The sequence below is a fragment of the Protomyctophum parallelum genome (assembly GCF_964188405.1).
Source record: "Protomyctophum parallelum genome assembly, chromosome: 11".
NCBI lineage: Eukaryota > Metazoa > Chordata > Actinopteri > Myctophiformes > Myctophidae > Protomyctophum > Protomyctophum parallelum.
The window spans coordinates 21,879,212-21,901,989 of NC_139707.1; the positions used below are offsets into that span (position 1 = coordinate 21,879,212).

Consider the following 22,778-nt stretch of genomic DNA (forward strand, 5'->3'; position numbering starts at 1 on the left):
TATAATAGGTCCTCACTAATAATCATGATAAAATGGCACAATATTTTTCTACTCGGTCTGTGTCTCATAGGAGGGCTGTGGGCAGTTCAGAAACCTGTCCACCTCATCATTAGGCAGATTTTCTTTAAACAATATTATTTTACAAAAATGGCATTAAATTAAACCAAATGGACCTTTACAAGAGTTAAATTATTGTTAAAACATCTGCATTACTTAATTTGCATGAAGTCTACACAATTATAATTGATATTTTTCATCAACGTTTGCCTGTTCTCTCTCCTATGGTACCACATTAATAATAGCATGGAATTGTGGACAAAATCTTATCCAACGACAAACTATTCTAAGACTTGGGTCGGAGTCTGAGAGGCTAAATCTCATCAAATGGTGGTCTGTGGCTCAAAAGCCGAAACAGTGTCCCTTGATATTGAAAGGGTTGAAAACCACTTGTTTAAATGATCAGGCAACACGATGTGCCCGTAAGATATACTGTATGCAGGCAAATATTTGTTCAGATGTTATGAATAAAGTAGAGAGACTCGCAATCGCAAATGGCCTAATTTCCTCTGAAAGATACTTACCCAGATCTCTGGTTTGGCATGAGCTGGCCAAGAGCAGGAAGCAAATGTCAATTTAGAAGCTATAAACACAATTTGAACAGATATAGTCATAGCTTCACGCTGAAAGCAAGCGGGGAGGGCCTGGCTGGGGTTAGGCGAGGTTGAATTATGATAATAATAGTGGCCTTTGTCTGGTGACTGACAGTGGAGAATCAAATCGCTTTTATTTAGTTGTCAGCCTGTCAGGTACTCCAAACGTTTAGAATAATCAAGATCAACAGTGATCAATAATACTGAATAACAGAGCATTTGAGAGATTGGAGGCAATTTAAACAAACATCATCAGTTCAATTAAAATCATTTTGCTCATATAAAAAAGGTAACTTGTAATTTCCTGATCTCTGCCATCACTTCACAGATATCACAGCACGAAACAATAGGGTGAAGAACGCTCAAAATAAAAACCACTTATCTATGCTCTCAGACTCACACTGAACAAGAGGCACAGACTGAATCATTAGAAAAAATAGAGTCTGCAACACTGGTATGAAAAACTCAGCTCCACTGGTTTATTTGATTCAACGTTTCGATCCCTTAGGATCTTCTTCAGGAATGGACTGAATCATTGGCACACAAGCAACCTCTGTCGACACTATGCCTGTAAGCCATTAAATCAAAGGTTATCACGGGCAGAGGTGACAGAGGCACATGTCTAAGAGTGTTGTCATCTCAAGTCGTCCCCCATACTTGAACTGTGTTATACATTGAGAGTTTTGCTCAAGAAACATGTGAAGGTTACAAAACTGAAGAGGCCATGTTGTGAATCGATTGTTAGTTCTTGCGTGATGGAAATGAGAGACAGCAGTTTCGACATGAGGAGACGCTTAAGCTTTACAGTAGCCTAAATGAGGAGAACACAGTAATGGATTTAATCAGATGAACCTCAGAATCCCTAGCATCATAGCATGGGCATGTCATAATAAGCAAACACTTTGCAAAAGTAGCAGATCTACAAGCGCTTAACGCGTCGCAGATCGGCTCTTTGATGTACTACGTATAAAGTATAAACTGGCTTAAGTGGTTAACAGTATTCAAATGGGGGGGAAAACTAAAGAAACCTGAAATTCATCGGAGAGTTCACACTAAGCGCATGGTGCATGTAGCTGTGGCTTCAATGGTGTGTGTTCGGGCTGCGAGTCACTTGGGATACTCAGACTATTTTTATTTTGATGAATGTGCGGAGAAAATAACTAATTTCCTGTCTGCCTCTGAGCCCTCTTCACTAAAACAGAGCTCCATCTCCTATAGAAAACGAATATTTCCATCATGTCTGCTTGCTCTGTTCCAGAGTCCATGTGCGTTGCCATCGTGTAGAACTAACACAGAGTATGTGGTGCCACACACACACACACACACACACACACACACACACACACACACACACACACACACACACACACACAATGTCCATGTTAATAGGAAGTCATTTCATAGCTGTGAGATATTATTGCACCAGAGGCTATTGTGGTCACAGGCAGCCATAGCACATCAAGGCCTATTTGAAAAACACATCATTATCTCAAAGCAGTAGCTTTCAACTGTGCAGAGATGGGCTCGTTGTCAACGTGATTCTTTAAAGTGTGACAGCTTTGTATTAATTAGCCTGCAAATTTAAATTTAAACCCAACCCTTAACCCACCATCAAATAGTCATTTTGAGTGTATGTATGTTGCCTTTACATGATGAGCCCATATGGTGCCAGTCTGGAAGGTAAATACCTAAGTCTATTGTAAACGTAGTGCTTATACTGTTAAGGGGTGCTCATCTGCATTTTAAACCAGTGTTGCGCTCCTCCACCACTTACAGTATGACTGACCACACTGTTCAAATGGCACTCACACCAGGCGCTGCTTCACACTCCAACACAGTGTAAGCCACATTATACTCATTCTGACAACAGACTGTCAGACTGTCAGTACTCTCAATTTAGCTGCATACTACATCAAGCTGGAGCCATTTCGGTGTCAGGCCTGCATCATCAGGTTACAGTCACTTCTGACAGCCAAAAAGTCAAGAAATTAACCTTCAGTCTTGGTAAAATTATATAAATAAAGCACTTTAAAAAACATCCTTCCTTTCAAGTACCCCATTTAGATTTTGTCCTAGGATGGGGTATGCTTGGCTTCGAGCAAGCCAATATGAACACATTTCCGATAAACTAGGCTACCACCTGTAAGCCCAATAAAGAGCAGGGTCTGTCCTTGTTATTGTTGTCATAGCAGGGGACGCTGTATGAAGATTGTGTGAAACAGAGCACCTCGCGCACACACAGAGTGCCTCGCTAATGGAAAATGCTCCACACAGCTCCTGTTACCGCACCTCGATGAGCACTACCCTCTGAAAGCTGTGTGCAGTCAGGCCTGAAACAGGGGAGGACAGGTGCCTGGCATGGCAGGGTAATATCACCCTCCACACAGAGAGGGGGAAAAGAACTGCTGTAACCCAGGTTTGGTTTCCAATATCACAACAGTCTCATATGTTTAGGAAGTAGGCCTACTCTTTTACTTTAAAATGGTACTTGATGTACCACACAGCCGGCATTATTGAGAAGGGGTTTGCAAAAGTTTAAATTGTACAGAATTACTACCAGGCAATTAGTGCACTCATACAGAGGACTTCTTTAGATTGATGAAGAAAGACCAGTGCCGTTTCATGGTTGGCTGAAGATGTCAATTGCAACTAAATATGACGTTGGCGTATACTGTATGTATGCATGCACTTAAGACACAATTGTTATTTTTTTACCCTATATATTACTGCAAGCTTTAATGTGAGGCTTAAATTGATTGATTTGGAGGGCAAGACTTTTCTGCACTTAGAGCCATTATTGATTACAATCCAAAGATGGTAAAGGTTCCCTATAATATCCATTTCATGAGACTGAGACACGTGCTTCCTTACCTGACTAAAGTGATGCATTTATAAATGGCACCGTAAACATGAGACACTATGGCACAGTGGCAGGTTAATCACTCTGTAAAGTAGTACAACAGCATACTTAACAGCTTCATAAATTGACCTCCATTGTCTGTCAGTGACCTAATGTTTTAGAGCTTGTGGTGACAATGTACAATTAGCTTTTTACAAATATTTTGACCGTTTTTGAGGGGTGCTAGCCCGTCCTATGCCCAGTTTTCCGTGTTTGTGTAAACACAAACATTGAAGACAAAAAGTGAGGACAGAAAGGTGAAGACGCAAATTGTGATGATTTGATGTATGATATAAGAGCGCCCCTCACTTCACACAGGTGTGATATTTTTTTCTGTACATCACACAAACACCCAAATGTCTATATACTGTAGTATATAGGAAAGGAAATTAAAAGACACCCACCATACTGCAACTGCCTGTATACTATATGCAAACCTAGTAGAAAAGTGCTGAAACCTGTACAAGAGATGTAGGGTACAATGTTTTCGTTAGAAAAAAAGTCTCCCTAGCATCACCTGGAAACCCAAACCAAATCAACAAGGGAAATTAAACTCTTCTTCAAATTATCCAACATCTGGAGTGAATGACAATCGATACAATGGTATTAATTGTTCGTGGCATTGGGGGCAGGGAAGCAATACAGCTTTTTTTTTTAATGGTAAATGCCATCTAAATCCAAACATTTCCTCCTGAATATTCAGGCCATGTGAATACAATATTCATTTTTGCTGCAGGAGAACAGTCGATGCATAACAATGAGATCCGCTAATGAAATCAACCATCAAGCTGAAGTACATACAGTACATATTAAACTGAGGTCCCGGTGTCATTTGCTTTTTGCATCGTTTGTTCTTTTTCCTCATTTCTTTCCCCTGACCTTTCAGTATTTTCTCCTACCTTGATTTTGTTTCAAACAAGAATGATGATTGCATATCACAGCTTCATTCAGCATATGCAGGCCAGAATAGCCCACATTTCTTACAGAATTTGGATTGTTTCTATAAACACATTTATCATACATTTTAAGCAGAGAGAACCTCATTCACATCGTAATGTGAATTTCACATTACGAATCAAGTGGCGCAAATGGAAAGAGACTAAACTAAACATCAATGCGATACCATGCTATATAGCCAAGTCTGGAGAAGCCATTAGGAGTAATCCATTAAAAATGTTAATTATGTTAATGATCAGGTATAGGTTAGACAGGTAGAGGTTCAGTCAAATCCATTATAATAATTGTTTGACAAGGCAAAATGGATGGATGAAAACACTTTCCATGCAGTGGTTTTCCCGTACATAAGTGAATATATTTTATATACTGCAGTTTAGTGTACATTTTATTCTCATGAACACCCTAAGGGTCACACAGGATTACGACTAGGCTAGGCTACTAACTATGTTTGTTGGTTTAAAATGGGAGCATTGTTACAGAAAAGCATGTGTCATAATACTCTGTGATACTATTAACTTCAAATTAAACCCAGTCAATGAGAAAATACAAATGCTAGGCCGCTGACCAATTTAATCAAAAGGGGATGGACCCAGATCTCCCCTCAGTTGACAATGATAAAGTTCAGTTTAACCAGCCACACACTTGATCTCATCTTTCTGCACCAACAAAGGCTGCCTCACGACTGCACAAACAACGTCTCCCCTAAAAATTGACATTTTAATCCTTTTCCACTTGCCTAGTAAACAATGGCAGTGAAGATAATTGATCAAAGTGCGCAGGGATCTCTGTGAGCGGCGGAAGGTCACCGTTCGCCAGCAGAGCTGATATGGGGAAAACAGCACTGATGTTCCCGAGATGCCATTTTTCTTTCCCTGACAAAGACTCCATCTGCCACCGAGACATTTGCAGCCTTCGAGTCAGAATATCAATGATTTTCAACCATTTGACATGTCTGCGTTCACCTTGGCGTCACCTCTACGTGCATCTGAGCGCTGATGGCACAGATCCTCTCTCAGTAGACACAGCAAGCTGCTGCCAGCATGATCCCTCATCCGGCTAAGTGGCATTTATGCAGCCCGAGGATGGAAAGCATTTTATTAGCATCGATATTATTTGAGCCTTTTCAGATCTGCGTTATGGGTGGGGGAGGACGAGGCGTTTCTTCTTCACTCTCACACGGTGGTCAAGGAAGAGAAAAAATGAGGGGTGAGAAGAACATTGAGCAAATGGACATGACAAACCCAGCAGGGATAGATCCAGTCTTGGGCCAAATTGTCAGGGCATTGCTCCTTTAGGATTATTTATTTTGTACAACACAATATCTGTTCTGTTGTGTATTGATTTAGTCAGAGAGAGGAAAACAAAATCCCCTGGCCTCTGCTGGACTCTCGATGCCAGCAGTAAAAAAAAAAAAAAAGGGGGGGGGGGGGGGGGGTGAATGGCAGGCAGCTGGCCATAACTACGAAAAGATACTAAAGAAAATTCAATTTTCTTCCACGCCATCTGCACACCACAGAGAAGCCCTTATGCCTTATGGGTCTGCAATCCTCAAACAATATCTTCCACGTAGAATGTGCCACAACTATCCCGGGGCCCAAGCCTACCGTGACCTTTAACCCATTGGGGGGGGGGGTTACACATGATTAATTCTACTTTATTGACAACAAATTAGCCTCTGTGGCTGCAGCTGGCTGGAGCTCATCCCTCAGCTTTAAATACCAACTGTGTAATTAGTCCTCTGTAAGATCACAGTCAGCCTAATTTGAGTTTGACAATGCAGCTGAAAAAGAAAAGGGCCAAATCAAATCATCAGCTCAGGCTCAAAAGCAATAGAAATTGCACAACTTGTAATTTTATATAATATTTATTCTCAAAGGGTCTCACACATAGGAATATACTGTGCCTCCATGTCAGACCAAAATGTGTAATGGAGGCCCTCATGACACATTTTGTTCAATATGAACATGTGTTGGTCATGGTATAAGTAAGTGGCTGGGAACATGAAAGAAGGGCGCTTATGACCCATCTACACACGGCAGGGCGAATGGAGGACCAAATGCAATCGGCAACACATCAGATAGGATCTAAATGCTGTAGATGTATCAAGTCTGTGTTAGCCGATCGCTCCACCAGCAACTGAAATGGCACTCGGGAGGATAGCGAGGGAGGAGGGGTGCGAGACGACAGCAGCATCTCCGAAAAGACATGTCTCTCTTCTTGACAAGGAGGTTTAACAGTGGGGTCAGTGGGATCTGTTCTATCTGCTGGTGAGACAGCACTTAAGAGCGGAGGCCATGTGTGAGCCCCTCAACCCCAGCCCTCCCCCAGGCTGATCCCCGTTAAGAGGAAGAGCCACACTGACACAAGCTGCCGCACACAAAATAATCTTCATACATACCAAATGTCCCTAGTTCAATTGTCTGGCTGCAGATGACTTACAATCATTTGGTCAATTCAAGTGTGACAGTGAAGCATTGTTAATTTCGTTGTTCATCAATGTTCATCAACTACTTTTTGTTTCACTGACGGAAACTAACTAAAAGATAACGTATGACTAAAACTATGAATAAATACAATGACAATTTCGTCAACAAATAAAACTAGATGCAAATATTTATGGCACACAGCTAGGTATAAACAAGACATTACAACTCCATGAAGGCCCACCAAAATGAGAATCAACTGACTAAAATCTTTATATTTAGTCAACTAAAACTAGACTATAAGCAACATATTTCAGATGACTAAAATATGACAAAAACTAAACGCTTTTTTTCAAAAGACGGACAAACTCAATCCAAATTCGCTGGCAAAATTAACACTGCAGTGAAGCCAGAGACTCATGAGCATCATGGCACACGTTTCATTGAGCTACAGTATTTCTCTATATGCTGTATTTGCCCTTCAGAAGAGAGGGGAATTACCCTTTCCATCAGTGCACAAATAAGCACAAGGTCTGACATGTGTAAGCCACAAGCATGGGGAAGAGATTTAAGTCCTGAAAGTTTAAGCATTAGACCATTATATCAAAATAATGTATTATCCTCATCCCATTTCTTCATGTTTTCTTCCCATTGTTTTATAATAATTACTTTTGTAATTTCACTTTCATATTACTGCCAAATTCCCTGCCACATAGCGCTTGCGCTTATTCTCCAATAATCCTTGCAGGGCATGCAGTATGTATAAAGTGAATCCTAATAGTTGGAAAGGTTGCATGTGACCCAAATCTTAGGTATTTTTAACCCATGTAATAAAGCTATATCACTTGCATTAGTTAATGATTTATATTTATCCGACAGAGTTCTTTTCACCACTTCAGGATCACTTTCTATTCCACCCTCCACTTCTTTCAGCCCCTCTACACACTACACAGCGCTTTGCTCAGAGCACTGAGCAGCAGGAAGAGTGGGCTCCAGTATTTACTGCCACCATCATATTGCACTGCCACAGCAATCTGTTAGCCATTCAGGGCCAGTCACAGAAAATAGCCTGCTCTTTGAAGCCACCACCGTTAACTGTAGGAGGTCATCAAATGTTTTTAGTTAACGCGCACACACACGCACGCACGCACACACAACTTCTGCTTCTATCTTTTTCCTCCGTTCCTTGGCTCACAGAGCTCAACGCGTTTCATCCTTGCATCTCCACTACACTACACTTCATGCCTTCACCCCAACAGTCATCTCCGTCAGACCTTTTTTTAATCATGTCTCACTTTGTCACTTCTAAACACCCTATTCTCCTAAGTTCAGCTCTTCCTCGCCACACCTTTTCCCTTTTTCTCATCTCCTCTTGTTTTGAGAGACAGCGAAATGCCTTCACGACCGACGACGTACGTCGCGACGTATATTTTTCCGTCGCAACGTATATTCGAGTACGTCCTGGCGTAAATATCAATTCGTCCCGGCAGAACGGACTCGTCGCGGCTATATCTACCCGTTTGCGACGTAATATGTTGGCTATTATTTTCCGTCGCGCCAGAACGGGACTCGTCGCAGCTATATCTACCCGTTGTGGCGTGAGCTGGACTCGTCACGGCAGAACGTGACTCGTCGCGACTATATCTACCCGTTTGCGACGTGCGCCTCGCCGGTCCGGTCTCCAGGCGAGCCTGCGTCCTTCATATATTTTTTTTTCTGCTCTCGTTGGACTTAACTTTAAAAGTCCAATGGAACACCTCTTTGTAACGGGTCGCTGTAGTATAGTGGTCTAATTCCTCGCCTCTCTATTCTTTTTTGCTGAGGACGCTGGTTCAATTCCCGCTCGCGGCAAACCAAAATTATTATATTTTAGACAGACAGACAGACAGACAGACAGACAGACAGACTGCCTGTCTGCCTGCCTGTCTGCCTGCCTAATGTATTGTAAATAATGTATTCATTCCATACGGCTATTTTTTTTTAATATAAAAACTTTTGTCTTTCGCGCGATTCGAACCAGCGTCGTCAGCACCAAAACATTGAGAGGCGAGTGATTAAACCGCTGGACTACAGCGGCCATACGTTACAAAGAAGTGTTTCATTGGACTTATAAAGACAATAGCACCCAGCTGCAGTCTCGCAAGGGGAGGGACCGGAAGTGCTTTTATTTCCGGCTTCCACGTGCACAAGCGCACATACACGCACGCGAAATATAATGCAATATGTAATAATCAGCTCATACATTATAAAGACATTATTGCATTATGAAGTTTTATTACAGTATGAGTCGCCTATGTGGAGGTTCTTAATGTAACACATTATTACATTATAGAAAAATCTATTAAGTTATGTGCTCGTCTTTTAATTACATTATGAGCTGATTATTACATTATGAGGTCAGATGTAGAGTTGCTGGCCGCCTCAGCTCCATATATGGAGATCTAGGTGATGATCCAGTCTTTTCAATGTATGGCTATCCAGGGTTTGATGAGGTCAGTGTCGGGATCTTATATCATATGGAAACGGCCATATATGGCGGTGTGACGTGTCATGAGGCGTGACCATATATGGAGGCATGACACGAGGCGTGACATGACACACTTACTGACTGACTGACGGGAAATGCAGGTTTTCATAGTAAATTAAATGCATATGGTCGTGTGTCTGTGATCTATGGTCTGGACATGGTGTGTGTGGGACAGGGGTACGGGGTTATAGCAACTTATTACATTACTTAAATGCCTTGATATCATTATGTTATAATCGACCATATAGGCCTAGCCTATTATTGCATATCATTTTATTATTGTTAGATTTGCATTTCTTCAAATATGCACACTTATACCACCAACTAATAAGCTTTCAATTAAAATATTACCTACAACAAACTACTTCAAACTTTTCCAAACCGACCACGTAATTATGTTTAAGCACAGATGGTACTATATACACCCGGCATTTAAGCGCGCACCAGCAAGTGCGTGTCGTGCACGCGCATTATATTTCGCGTGCGTGTATGTGCGCTTGTGCACGTGGAAGCCGGAAATAAAAGCACTTCCGGTCCCTCCCCTTGCGAGACTGCAGCTGGGTGCTATTGTCTTTATAAGTCCAATGAAACACTTCTTTGTAACGTATGGCCGCTGTAGTCCAGCGGTTTAATCACTCGCCTCTCAATGTTTTGGTGCTGACGACGCTGGTTCGAATCGCGCGAAAGACAAAAGTTTTTATATTAAAAAAAAATAGCCGTATGGAATGAATACATTATTTACAATACATTAGGCAGGCAGACAGGCAGGCAGACAGGCAGTCTGTCTGTCTGTCTGTCTGTCTGTCTGTCTGTCTGTCTAAAATATAATAATTTTGGTTTGCCGCGAGCGGGAATTGAACCAGCGTCCTCAGCAAAAAAGAATAGAGAGGCGAGGAATTAGACCACTATACTACAGCGACCCGTTACAAAGAGGTGTTCCATTGGACTTTTAAAGTTAAGTCCAACGAGAGCAGAAAAAAAAATATATGAAGGACGCAGGCTCGCCTGGAGACCGGACCGGCGAGGCGCACGTCGCAAACGGGTAGATATAGTCGCGACGAGTCACGTTCTGCCGTGACGAGTCCAGCTCACGCCACAACGGGTAGATATAGCTGCGACGAGTCCCGTTCTGGCGCGACGGAAAATAATAGCCAACATATTACGTCGCAAACGGGTAGATATAGCCGCGACGAGTCCGTTCTGCCGGGACGAATTGATATTTACGCCAGGACGTACTCGAATATACGTTGCGACGGAAAAATATACGTCGCGACGTACGTCGTCGGTCGTGAAGGCATTTCGCTCCACCTGCTTGTTTTTCCACCCCCAGCCAGCTGCCTCTTTGCTGAAGTGTTGTGGGGTGGGGCCCATAGGTAAACTGGAGGTTACCGATAACAACCGTAGTAAATCCTGGGAGGTTTCCATTACACCCACAGGACGGCCAGCTTCAGAGATGATAGGATTCCTCCAGGCCGGCTCATTTTCCCCATTGCCGTTCCAGCACAGTTAGTCGGCATTGCGTGACCTCTCCCCTGCCAGGGTCAACTGCATAAACATTCTAATAGGCTTTTCCTGTGGATCAGGTGGTAGTTGTCTTCTTGCCTCTACAGCGGAAGTTCAACATTGAGCAAGGCATGTGAACAATGTCATTATTTCACTTCGGAGTTCTTTCTTTATCGACTCCACCTCAGATTTTTCGAAGGTAAAGAGCGTGTCTAGTTTGCACCGTGTGGACTTTGTGCGCCAAGATTGTTCACATTTCTCAGAAGCACAATAAGCAGCCAAGTGGAAAGGGGAAGTCCAATAATAACATTGTCCTGCTACCCGTGAAATGTACTAGACTAGAGCCTACCTGACACCTGTATCTGATGCCGGATCGGAGAGAGCAATAACTCAATTGTTTTATGTACATATATTTTACAGTCAGCCACATGCATTGTTTCAGTGGAAGTCTGGAGGACTGTACATTCTCAACGTGTACAACATGTAAAAGACATGCATGGTACTACAAATAACTCACACAATGTTGTAGTAAGTCACACATTCTGATAGGAGTGGAACTGAGGCTTAAAGATCCCTACTGACACTGTCAAGGGGGAAACAATACAATTTACAAAGGCAGCCAAGCAACAACTGTTCAAAGCTAGTGTATGCAGAGTGGCTCTTCAAATATAAATCAGAAAGGCAAAGAACTGTTCAAATCCCACCAATTATCCCATGTATGGGTGACAGTAATTTATTTAAAAATAACCCAAAAGTCAAAACAAAAAAACATACACAAATGAAATAGACAGACACTAATTCTATGCACGATGGGAACTAATTAGAAATCCTCAAACTAAGAGCAAAGTGTAATGTAGTGCAAACTAATTCCATTAAAGAGGGACTTGTTAAATCTCAGCCTAATTGGAAAATTCTAATCCTGTACCTAAATAATACTTTTAAATTGAAGAGTTCCGCCAAGTCTGGCCTTTCCACTTCTTCCCTACAATATGTAATTTAACAAAGCAAAATTATTTTTGTAATGCAAAATGAGCAGAGCATCTTCAGAAAACAGAGTTAAACTGTTTATACTGGCAGGTAGTTGAAGACCAGACAACTTACTGTAGAATACTGTCGTCAGTTCTGTGACATCACTGCTCTGCACCTGAAACACAAGACAACACTGTCAGCTTAATTGCTGGATTTTATTGATTTATTCATTCGGCATCATTCTGCTCTGAAAGCTCCATGAAAATAAAATAGAAATGCAAATTTGGAAGAGCCCAAGGCCCCAGGGGAAGATGACTTATCCATTCAGACATCAACAGCAACTCAAAGTACTACCAGGCCTTATGAAACACCAAAAAGAGTAATTTGCATTAGACATGGACATGGTCAAACACACTCCAGAGAAAATGTATACAGACTATTGAATGAGAACTACAGTAGCATATTGGGCAGCTTTACAGACAAAATGTTGAACTGAGGAGTCCAGTAAGTGGCATGATAAAACAAAAGGTGTTCTACAGAACAGCTTATGTAGACATACTGGTAAGTACTTAAATCTTTTTTTCTCTCTCTAAAAATGCATCTCGAGCAAAGCCATTGCATCTCCATTCTCCAGCTGAAGCTTCTGTCTTGAAATTAGTCCAAGTACAGCCATACCACACTATAAGCCCTTTCTAACAAGCACCCTCTGCCAAAGCAACTATCATGCTCAGGAGATTTTATCACAAGAACGACAACACTTGTGTAAGCACAGCAAACATTTCTGACCAGCCAGCAAATTTCTACTATTTACGCATTTCCATCTGGGTTCATTTTGTTTGGAATGTGAAGGAAATGAAGTGCTGGGCCAGTTTTACACCAGTGTCAGCAACAGACGCTGTACAGTGTACACTATGCGATTTCCAGCCTCAACGCATCACTCAAATATCCTTAGTCCAATCTGTCTTAAACATTGCAGACCTACAATGAGATGTTCCATATTGTAATGGATTGCCAAATCAAGTTGAGACTACTGATAATGCCAAAGATTATCATGAATTAATCATGATGATAAATAATTCTTAGCCACTGGACAAAAATATGTTTTGTAATTTATTTAACCTACCTTTTTTCCTTGATAAAGCTCTATGAATAATGCCTCTCTAGGAAGTGACTGCTGCTACTGAGGAAGTCAAACAAGGTGGTCCCTCATGTTTTTCATGCAAATTTAGGCTATTTGCCTTCATTTGTTGCAATCTGGCTTTGATTGCTGTAGGCATTTGCCTATATTCTCCTTTCGAAATGGCTTCAAGCCAATTAATGGAGTCTAAGGAATTAGTCCTCTTGTCTCACTGAAAGAAGGGGGTTTTATTCAGTGAGACACTCACAGCCCGCTTTGCCTTTTTAATAAACCTATCCTGGATATCCGTAATCCTCTATGGATGTGGGACTCTCTCTTTCTGTGATCCAATCTCCCCCATCCCCACCCTGCAATTACACTACTGGCACAAACTCTCAGGTTACATATAACACAGTAAAGTTTTACACATGACAACCATGAGAGCAGGGATAGTAACTATCACAAATTCCCTTGTGTTTTCCGCTGTGAAGTGAGATGTGTGGAAATGAAAACCATCTGAGGAAAACATGAGAACACATGTTAGGAAAGGAAACACATAGATGCTAATGGAAATAATGTTTTTAAGTTGGATAAAGGCCTGTTTAGCACCCATCTTACCATCTTTAGTCAGAAAAATAAACTATTTAAATTCAAAGTAACAAGCCTCATCTATGAATATGGCTTTTACAACATAATTAAAGTTGTAAATTAAAGTAAGTAAGTATTTATATATTTTTCTTTAAGGGTTTAAAATCTTTAAGGGTAGATAAAACATCATCACCAGCAATCCAGCATGGATAGATTACATTCTTAAATTTCCATTTGACTGGTTTGTTCCTGACTGCATCTATTTGCATTTTTCGCACTTGTAAGTTGGAACAACCCACCTCACCCCTGCCCTCTTTGACACTCTGGAATGGCTTAGGGTTGACGACAGAGTACAGCATCTTGCAATGGGTCTGGTCCACAAGATTTGCTACACCACCAAGATACCCATGTACCTGTCTAAATACTTCCTTAATGTAAATGAAGTCCACACCCACAACACCAGAGGGAGTACAACAAACCATGTGCAACCCAGATTCGGCACAAACAAGGGTCTAAAATTAATTCCGCTCCTATGCCACCAAAATGTGGAACGCCCTACCAACAGTCATTAAGACATGCAAATCCCTTGACTCCTTCAAAACTGCTCTCAAAGGGCACCTACGGACGGCAATTCGAAACTGGCCCCCGTAAAATCTGAATCTCCCACCCACCCCTTCCCCCCCTCTATGATGATAGACTATAAAGTTGTGTATATTCGTACGTCTCTTAATGTTTTGATGAATTGAAAATGGTGGACCCTATAATTGTAAACAAGTGTAATGCTTTATGGTGTCGTCCACTCACAGTTAACAGTTTTTTGTATTGAGTTGTACTTGAAATGTACTGTAATTCTGCAAACTGTTAATAAATCAATCAATCAATCCGTATTAGATTTTTGAATTATGTCCCTATGGTACAGTAGTCCAGGTCTATAGACAAAACAGAAAACTAATGTTACATACTTACGTCCCAAAGTCTGGAATGCACTTCCCATTGCAAATTTGCAATCAGAACTGCAGACTCTAGTCTGAAAACCCACCTCTTCAGACTCCATCTTAGCCCGTATCACTTGCCCTAGCCTCGACGACCTTACAGACAGGCTCAATTTATGTAACTTAGATAGCATTGTATGTAGACAATAGACATAGCACTCTATAGTGTATACGCATAGTTTCATTAGATATTCCACTGTTAGTTTATGTATAATTCATGATTACCATGCATGTTTTTGTTCTTGCTTACTGAAAAACGCTCTGGATTAAGAGCGTCAGCAAAATGCCTAAATCGTAAATGGTTGTGTGAAGACAGTCCTTGTGGAGTTTCCATAATCCAAACTGTTAAGAGCCACAATAGTCCAGCGCCCACAGCCTATTGAAAATGACTGGGGAAAAAAACAAAGAGTCGTATTCTCTGTCTGTGAAAACTACATATGTCATACTCTTTGAATAAAATTTACTTTAAAAAAATAAAAAATAAAGAAATGACTGGATGGTCCTGGGCCACGGCTGAGCGGTCCAGGCAGGTAATCCAGCCTCACGGCATGTCGTGGGTTCGAGTCTCGAGCCCATCGGCCTTTGCCGCATGTCTTCCCCCCCCCATCTCTCTCCCCCTTTCAATAAAAAGGCAAAAAATGACTGGATGTAGGACGTGAAGTCTGACCTGAAAGGAGATCTGACTGTAGTGCGAGATCCCTGCAGTACATCTGGACCACTTCATGTGCCATGTTTTAGGCTCAGTCCCGTTCAACTGATGGTGGATGTTGTGTAAAGCCTGACTGATGCCAGATATACTAGTCCTAAACCAGAGGTTTTCAACAGGTGGTCCGTGGACCACTGGTGGTCCATGAAGGTATTGCATGTGGTCCCTGACCATGTGTTTAGTATGGTTTATCGACCACTAGCTGGGAAACAAACTAGTTCACTAAATGACCTGGTGATGTATGATGATGACATCAATGTTGTCAGTTACTGGGAAGTCAGATGTCAAGAACTTCCACAGAAAAGGAGTTTGAATTTCAAGGGAGAGTGTACCGGATTGACTGGTTGAGTCTTATTAGGAAATGTTCCCATATAATCATGCAATCGCATGTGTTTGCTATCTATGAGATTTGTCACAACTCGAGTTGGCTTTGTCCACAGCGTAAACGTCTTTAAATAAATTATTTTTGAAAAGTCTATGAGGAAAATGAACGGGGAATTATTTTCCGGGTCTCTCGAGCGGGCGGGACTACGACGCTCTATAATGCAACAACAATATAATGCAAATTGCATCGCCATTGAGCTTGTAGTTTGTACTTTTCTTAACCGTTTCAGTTCATACGACGAGTGAGGCCGTCATAAGGATCCCGAAAAATGTGTGCCTACGACGTCTGTGGACGTCCTAGCGACGTCCTAGTGACACAGGGCGAGATAAGAATATTCAGAATTTTTCCTATTTTCTTTTTTGGCATTTTGCTTTTCGCTTTCCGTACGCTAACGCTCTGTGCAACTATTAGCTTGTCATTGAATCCCATGTTAGCGCGGCGGAAAGAATGACTCGTATCTATCTCCTAATCCAAGGCGCTCTCCGTGGTGATGAATGGATCGATATGCTGGCGCTTCATTTCTGCTCCTCATCCGTCTCTCCCGCAAAATATGAACGCTTTTTGGAGCGTAAAAAAATAGATTAAGATGATCGGGGATGTGAGGTCACTTTGTAAAGTCAACTTTTTTAGGAAAGTGTTTCGGGTTCATGGCTTTCAGAGTAAAAGCGATCAGACAACTCTGGCACCCCGGAGCTTCTATTTTGATGCACTTCCGGCACTGATTGTGTTTAATAGAAATAATATGAAACCATCACCGGTATGACATGTCCAAATTAGGGAGTCCAGATTTAAAGTAGTTACAAATCGGGACAAAAGTGAAATAATGGCCGATATACACTGGCGGTCAGGCTCTAAAGGTCCCCACACACCGAGCGTGTTTTTCTGATTTTTAGTTGCGTTTCTCCATCGATTTTCCGAAAAACACGGCCGGTGTGGGAGCGGGAGGATGCTGAACCTCCCTCTTGCTATATCCTTTGTAAATCAGTTAAAAATATTTTGGATCGCACATGGGAGCTTCTGCACATGAAGGATTTGTTGGAGCTGGGAAGAGTGGTTTCCATCCATAGAGGACTGTGTTTGACTCAACATCAATAGCAACGCTGTTGTGCAGTGTGCACCTCACCTATTACAGACTCTTCCTGCAACTCCCATCTGTGTCATTTTGTAGTGTGGAACATCAGTGGAAAGGAGAGATTAGTTTCTTTTATATTAGGATATTTCATCCAGTGCTGAGAGCAAAAAAGGTCACCTCCCAGCCTCAAATAAAAGGTCTTCCCTGGTAACTCTTTGAACTGCAGTACAGCTGAGCCTCCTCATGTTACTGAGATGTTTTTTCTGTGCAATCATTAAAAGAATAGACAATGACATGAGGCTGCCTAGAGAGAAAGCTGTGTGCAAACTGCAAAGTAATGAGTAATAAATAACAGTGTCCAGGTAGCAGGTTTCTTTCTCTGTCTAAAACTTCACAGCTGTGTTGGATTACAGACGTGTACCACTGGAAAGTCAGAACGGGGTGAACATTTTGCACATAAAATTTTGTGTCTTCTTTGCATTCACACTGACAGACACATACAGTACCAAAGCCACTCACTTTTAACTGATAGCCAGCCTTCTTTGCTTACACACACTTTATATTATCATCTTTGATGGGCAGTTAACTTCATTTTGATGCAATTATATTAATCATGATTCATTTTTCATACCCTTTTGATGATCAATAGGCTTCACACGCACGCACACGCACACGCACACACCATGTTAATAGGAAGTAATTTCATAGCTGTAAGATATTATTGCACCAGAGGCTATTGTGGTCACAGGCAGCCAATCAATGAGCAATAATTTAATTTAGCAAAATAAACTGACCAATATTGATGAGGTGAAAGCTGTGATATAATTCTTCAAACTTGTATGCATGTCATTTGGTTATGTTCTACGAAATCTATCACTAAAATTGAAAAGTATTAGAAATAAATAATCCTACAGCAGGAAAGCCTACACGTTGTCATGAGGCGCCTCTCTGCCCATAGAGATTATTCCTGATAATCCACTCCATCCACACTGTGGATCCTTTTAAACCACTCAGCTAAAACAGAGGGCTAGCACTTGGGAGCATTAATCCAATAAAAAAGAAGTTTGTTTACAGTGGCTGGCACAGCCTTTCAATCTTGCCTTACATCAGCGAGTAATTAACTTTGCACTGTTAGCAAGAAGTTTCTTTAAAACTAGAACATGTGAGAGCGTTTACTTGTTCGAGGGGTGTGTGTGTGTGTGTGTGGGGGGGGGGGGGGGGGGGGGGCAAAGCACGTAAGGAGCCTATAGTCAATTAACTGAGTTGGATGCTAACATTTTGGCGTCTGTGCTGACCCTAACATTTTTTAAGGAATGAGTCCTCTACTTTACCCAATTCCCTTATCATGCCACACAATGTTGAGCAAGAATTAAATATTCAGAAATGGGGCTGCAGTAAGCATGCCTAGCACAGCTAAAATGGCCAGCATTTGTGGCAGCAGTGACCAGATTTTAAATGCAGAAAGATCAATAAATAAAAGGAGGCTGCTGAGGCACAATCTTGGTGTGTGAGTGGAATGGTTTATAATAGCCACTGAATGTCTCTGCTGCTCCTGCACCAGCTGGCCCTGAATTATGAATATAGTCTATTCAACAAATCCCTGTCTCCTCACTGTCGCCAGCATCCCTGCAGTTTAACTTGTGACAAGCCAGCAGTTCCAGCTCAGGGTGCACAAAAATACAAAACAGACGGACAAATAAGCCCAACCATTGACATTGCAAACATCAGCCCCATTAACACAGAGGGGAACACTTCAATCACTGAAACATCCCTCGTTCAGCTAAAGCTTTATGACAAGCTTCACTAGGAGGAGAGGAAAATAGACTGAGTGGAAGATGAGTGAAAAAGAGTAATCTCCCTGACATATTCCTAATAATCCACCTCCCCTAATACCTCTCCCCCATGCTCACCCAATCACAAAGTGTCAACCCTGACCTACAAAAGGGACTCCCATCCAGCTTTAAATGTTTAAAAACATCAATCATATAAGACAAAGAGGGGACACTGAATTATACAGTATTAACCTCCAGGGTTTGCATACGAAGACCTTAGATTTATTTATGCTCATGTGTCAAGAGCCTCTGCACTGTTCTTTACAGCAAACTGGCTGCCACTCTGATGGACCTGCTCAGCCCTCAGCAGGAGTTCAGCGTCTTTGATTAATGAGTGCAAGCTTGTGGAAAAGGGTAGGAATTGGAAGGATGAACAGAGAAACAGGCAAAAATACACAATTATTATCAGTCCTCCATCAAAATGGTTGCCGCAATTAGTGATGGGCCCAGTTGTTCATCCTTGTCCACGACACAGGGCCTGCTGAACCCACTAAGAAACAGGCCAATGTAGCGCCTGGCTGCTGTAAGCCTGGAAGTCAATAGATGGAAAAAAGACCAGAGCAGCATGCAATATGAATATTCCAAATCCAAATGATTAGATCACATTCACATCCCACATCACCATCACATCCATTCCCTACTATGATATGAAAAAGCACATAAAACAAAATACTAGTAGAGTTTTCCTCACAGTCATTCTTGACAAAGGTAACCTGAGCAAGGCCTGAGAGGCTATTGGCCTCTGTGGCTTCTATATCCTAAACACAATCATAAGTAATGCATATTATACCACATCTTGTCCTGCTTATCACAAGTCACTGCCAGTCGTATCTCATGGTCAGGTGAAATTATATTTAACAATGTAAATGTATGTATTAACTATGCATCCAATACTACTATCATCAAATACTAAGTACTTAACGATGGTTTATTAGGCTTCTTGTAAGAAAAGGTCTGTAACAAAGTGGATGAATATGAAAATAATTATTGAGCTGAAAAGTGTATTTATCACACCGCTGGGGCTGCTAACATTTAAAAGTGCTGTTTCAAGCAATTTAGCAACCTTGAGCTATAGCTGAGACTTTCCATCCTTGAAGAACAATCCCTGCAATTTTATAAACATTCAAATGCCATGTTGCTGAGGGATGTTTTCTATGTGTTTAAAACTCACATTAGAAGCATGTGATTTGTCGCTCTGCAATATTGTTCACTGGGCCTGCAGCAGTTTCCAAGGACATGGGCTCTGAATAAATATGAGACAAATTTAGTGACCTTCTAGCTGTGTATCTGGTTATTGGTTGATTCATTGGCAGTAACTGGGTGCATGCATATCACATCAAGGCTGTAATCTGATTTATCTGGCTTCCTTGGCTACTGAAGCCATTTAAATGATGGACCTTAACAGGAATAATGTTTACTGCCATTTGACAGACTGTGTACAGTCTACACTAGTAGCTTCCGCTTGTTATTATCAATTAATTGATCATTAAAATCCAAGACTATTGAAAAACAAAGAATCCTGTACCAGCAGCAAGGAATACATAGGCTTTCTTGTTCAGAAATTACTGTGCACATAAAATACTGTATGAGGATCAAAAATACTGTATGAGGATCAAAACTGAGGTGCACTGCTTTGGGAACCAGACAAACCTGGTATAACATTTCTTGGGAAAAAAGGACTCGTCAAATACTAGATTACATAGAATATAGTTTTAAGTAATTCAACATAGAAAATGTGTGCTATTATTCTTGCTCTCAATGTTAACAGTAGCTCATCTTTCTGTTTGACTACAATTAAACAAACTATGAAATGCTATAAATGTATGCTATGCATTGCATACACGTGTGTATGTCTTGTTGTGAACAGCAAATGATCAAGCGGGTGACAGACTAGTCTAGTCTAGTACAAAGCCGTTTTTATACAGCCTACTGTTGTTGTATGAACTCCAGACAATGTCCACAGAATCAGGAAGGAGAAATCATGACAGCCAGGGATAAGTGTCACAACTTTGCCACTAAACAGCCATATCATTATTATTTTTTTCCTAATCACTCACAGTGCTCCAGTGCTCCTAGTCCTACTTCACTGGGAAGTTAACAATGCTGCCTTGTACCCTAGAATAGATTGACAAAAACGTCTCTATTGTTAAAATAATAATACAAAATCAGTCAGCCCTGAGAAAAAAATAATCAAATATCAAATAAACTGTCAGACACTTCAACCTGTCACATGACTGCAGTGACAAGTTAGCTTCAACAGTATGACAGAAAGTAAAGTAGACTGTTTTCACAATTTCAACACCGAAGCAAGGTCATCTCTCTTCCATGTCTTCCTCCCTAAAGTTTCATAAACTTTATTATATAAAGTACCATATACATATAGATGTTATAATATTGTACGGGTGCCCCAATATGGCGAGTGGCTTGTTGTTTAGCTATAGAAGAGCAGGAAAAATGGAGGATATTGTCATAAACACAAAGCCAAGGGTAAATTTCAACCAGACCGCAGCTGCAGCATTAGCTGCGCTCTCCTAAGTAAGCAACACAAAGATAAAACAGAAGGAGAACCTCGACTCGACCGGGGCGGATCGTCCGTCTGATATGCGAAACTAATCCTTAATGACAGCCAGGTTAAATCATCCAGAAATAAATTATTATACTAATTACAAACACTAGTGTTAGATGTAATTATTGCATTGTTTCATTTCATGCCATTAAACAAATGTCCGCAAACTCCTCGGCAGTCAGTCTCATTCACCACTTTTGACTTTCTTTCTTCTCTTTTTCTTTGGCAAAGGAAGCACAGCTCAGTCAACTTGATATTAAATAACCCACGCCAAATTAAATTATTTTTGAGAAAGGCTGACAAGTGACAACAAGTCTTGCTACCCGTTGTGAAGTGGATCAGGATCCACATTCCACACAATGACAGGAACGGCGCTACAATGTACTGAAGAGAATGAACGGACAGCGCTGCTTGCGTTCACCGGGGTCGGTGTCTAGTTGCTCAACTCAAAGTGACAGAGAGAGAGAGAGCACACAGCACATTTATCTCTCTCTCGTCACCTTTAGTTAGCTTTTAACACTGCGACTACAAAGTAACAGCAAGTAAAGTACCATGACGACATTCACAGCCGTGCTACATTTAAAGGCAACTTTTGTAGTACATCAACCTGCTGAGCTCACTGGATAGACAGGCAGTGTAGCAAGTGTCGAAGACAGACAGAGGATGCTACAGCCAGCTAGCGACCTCACGTTAGCTTCTTTAGCTGTTAGCCAATCCACAGCGTAGAATCAGTGAAATGACAAAACTGCACGTTCTGAAATCACACAGAAAGCAAACTTCCCCCCGGATTAAAACACGCGGCAAATAAACTCACCGTGCTGTCGACGACGACCAACGTATTCCTGGCAGGTGTGAATTGGAAAATGTTCGGTGTTCATTTACTTCCCAAGTGTGCTTTGTTTGAGTGCGGTGGCAGCAGATGAACAGAGAGAATTGGTCAGTAATTAAGTCGGGGTGAGAGAGTGGGACTGAATGTGGAACAGCGGATTGAGACTCCTCTCTCTCAAGGACTGCTCAGCTTCACTTCAAGAAACTCAAGTGACGTCAGCCAGAGCTTCTACAAGGCAAACTTTTGTCCACAAGCAGTGAATGGGACATTGAACATGTCAGCAAGTGCACAAAGTTAGTCATGACAGCTGAGGTAGAACAGAAACTATTTGATCTAGCAGAACGGATTCTGGTCAAGTATTTTTATGCTTTTTCTTATTGTTGTGTAACATTTACTATCTAATATTGTATTGTATAATGTATAGTATTTATTATATAACAATTTTATTGGTTTTTGGGTAGTTAACTGTTTGGTTGCACTTGCACCTTGCACTCATTTTTTGTGTGCTTTTCTCAAAGTAGCCCCCAGGGGTCATTGAGGGTGTTCCAGGGGGTCCCCAGCTAAATATGGAAGAGTAACATCTAATCTTGTCAAATCTTCTATTATTAGGTCCCTGGCAAAATATTTTCAAATGGGGGTCTGCAGCCAAATACAGGGGGTCTTTGGCATGGACATGTTTGAGAACATGTAATATAAGTCTGTGTGTGTGGGGGGGGGGGGAGACCTTCAATTAACTGGATGATATGGGTAGGCTGTCAAAGAA

The 22,778-nt window shown here is 41.4% G+C and overlaps 1 protein-coding gene across 1 annotated transcript in view; it reads right to left on the reverse strand.

Moving 5' to 3' along the window:
• Positions 1–22,479, reverse strand: part of baz2bb (bromodomain adjacent to zinc finger domain, 2Bb) — a 70,252-nt gene extending 47,773 nt beyond the window's left edge. Inside the window, exons 1-2 of the mRNA XM_083777179.1 lie at positions 22,001–22,479; positions 12,061–12,103 (exon numbers count right to left, since the gene is read on the reverse strand). The gene's annotated coding sequence lies outside the window, so the exon portion shown is untranslated. The remainder of the gene's footprint in view (positions 1–12,060; positions 12,104–22,000) is intronic.
• Positions 22,480–22,778: the final 299 nt, after the last annotated feature.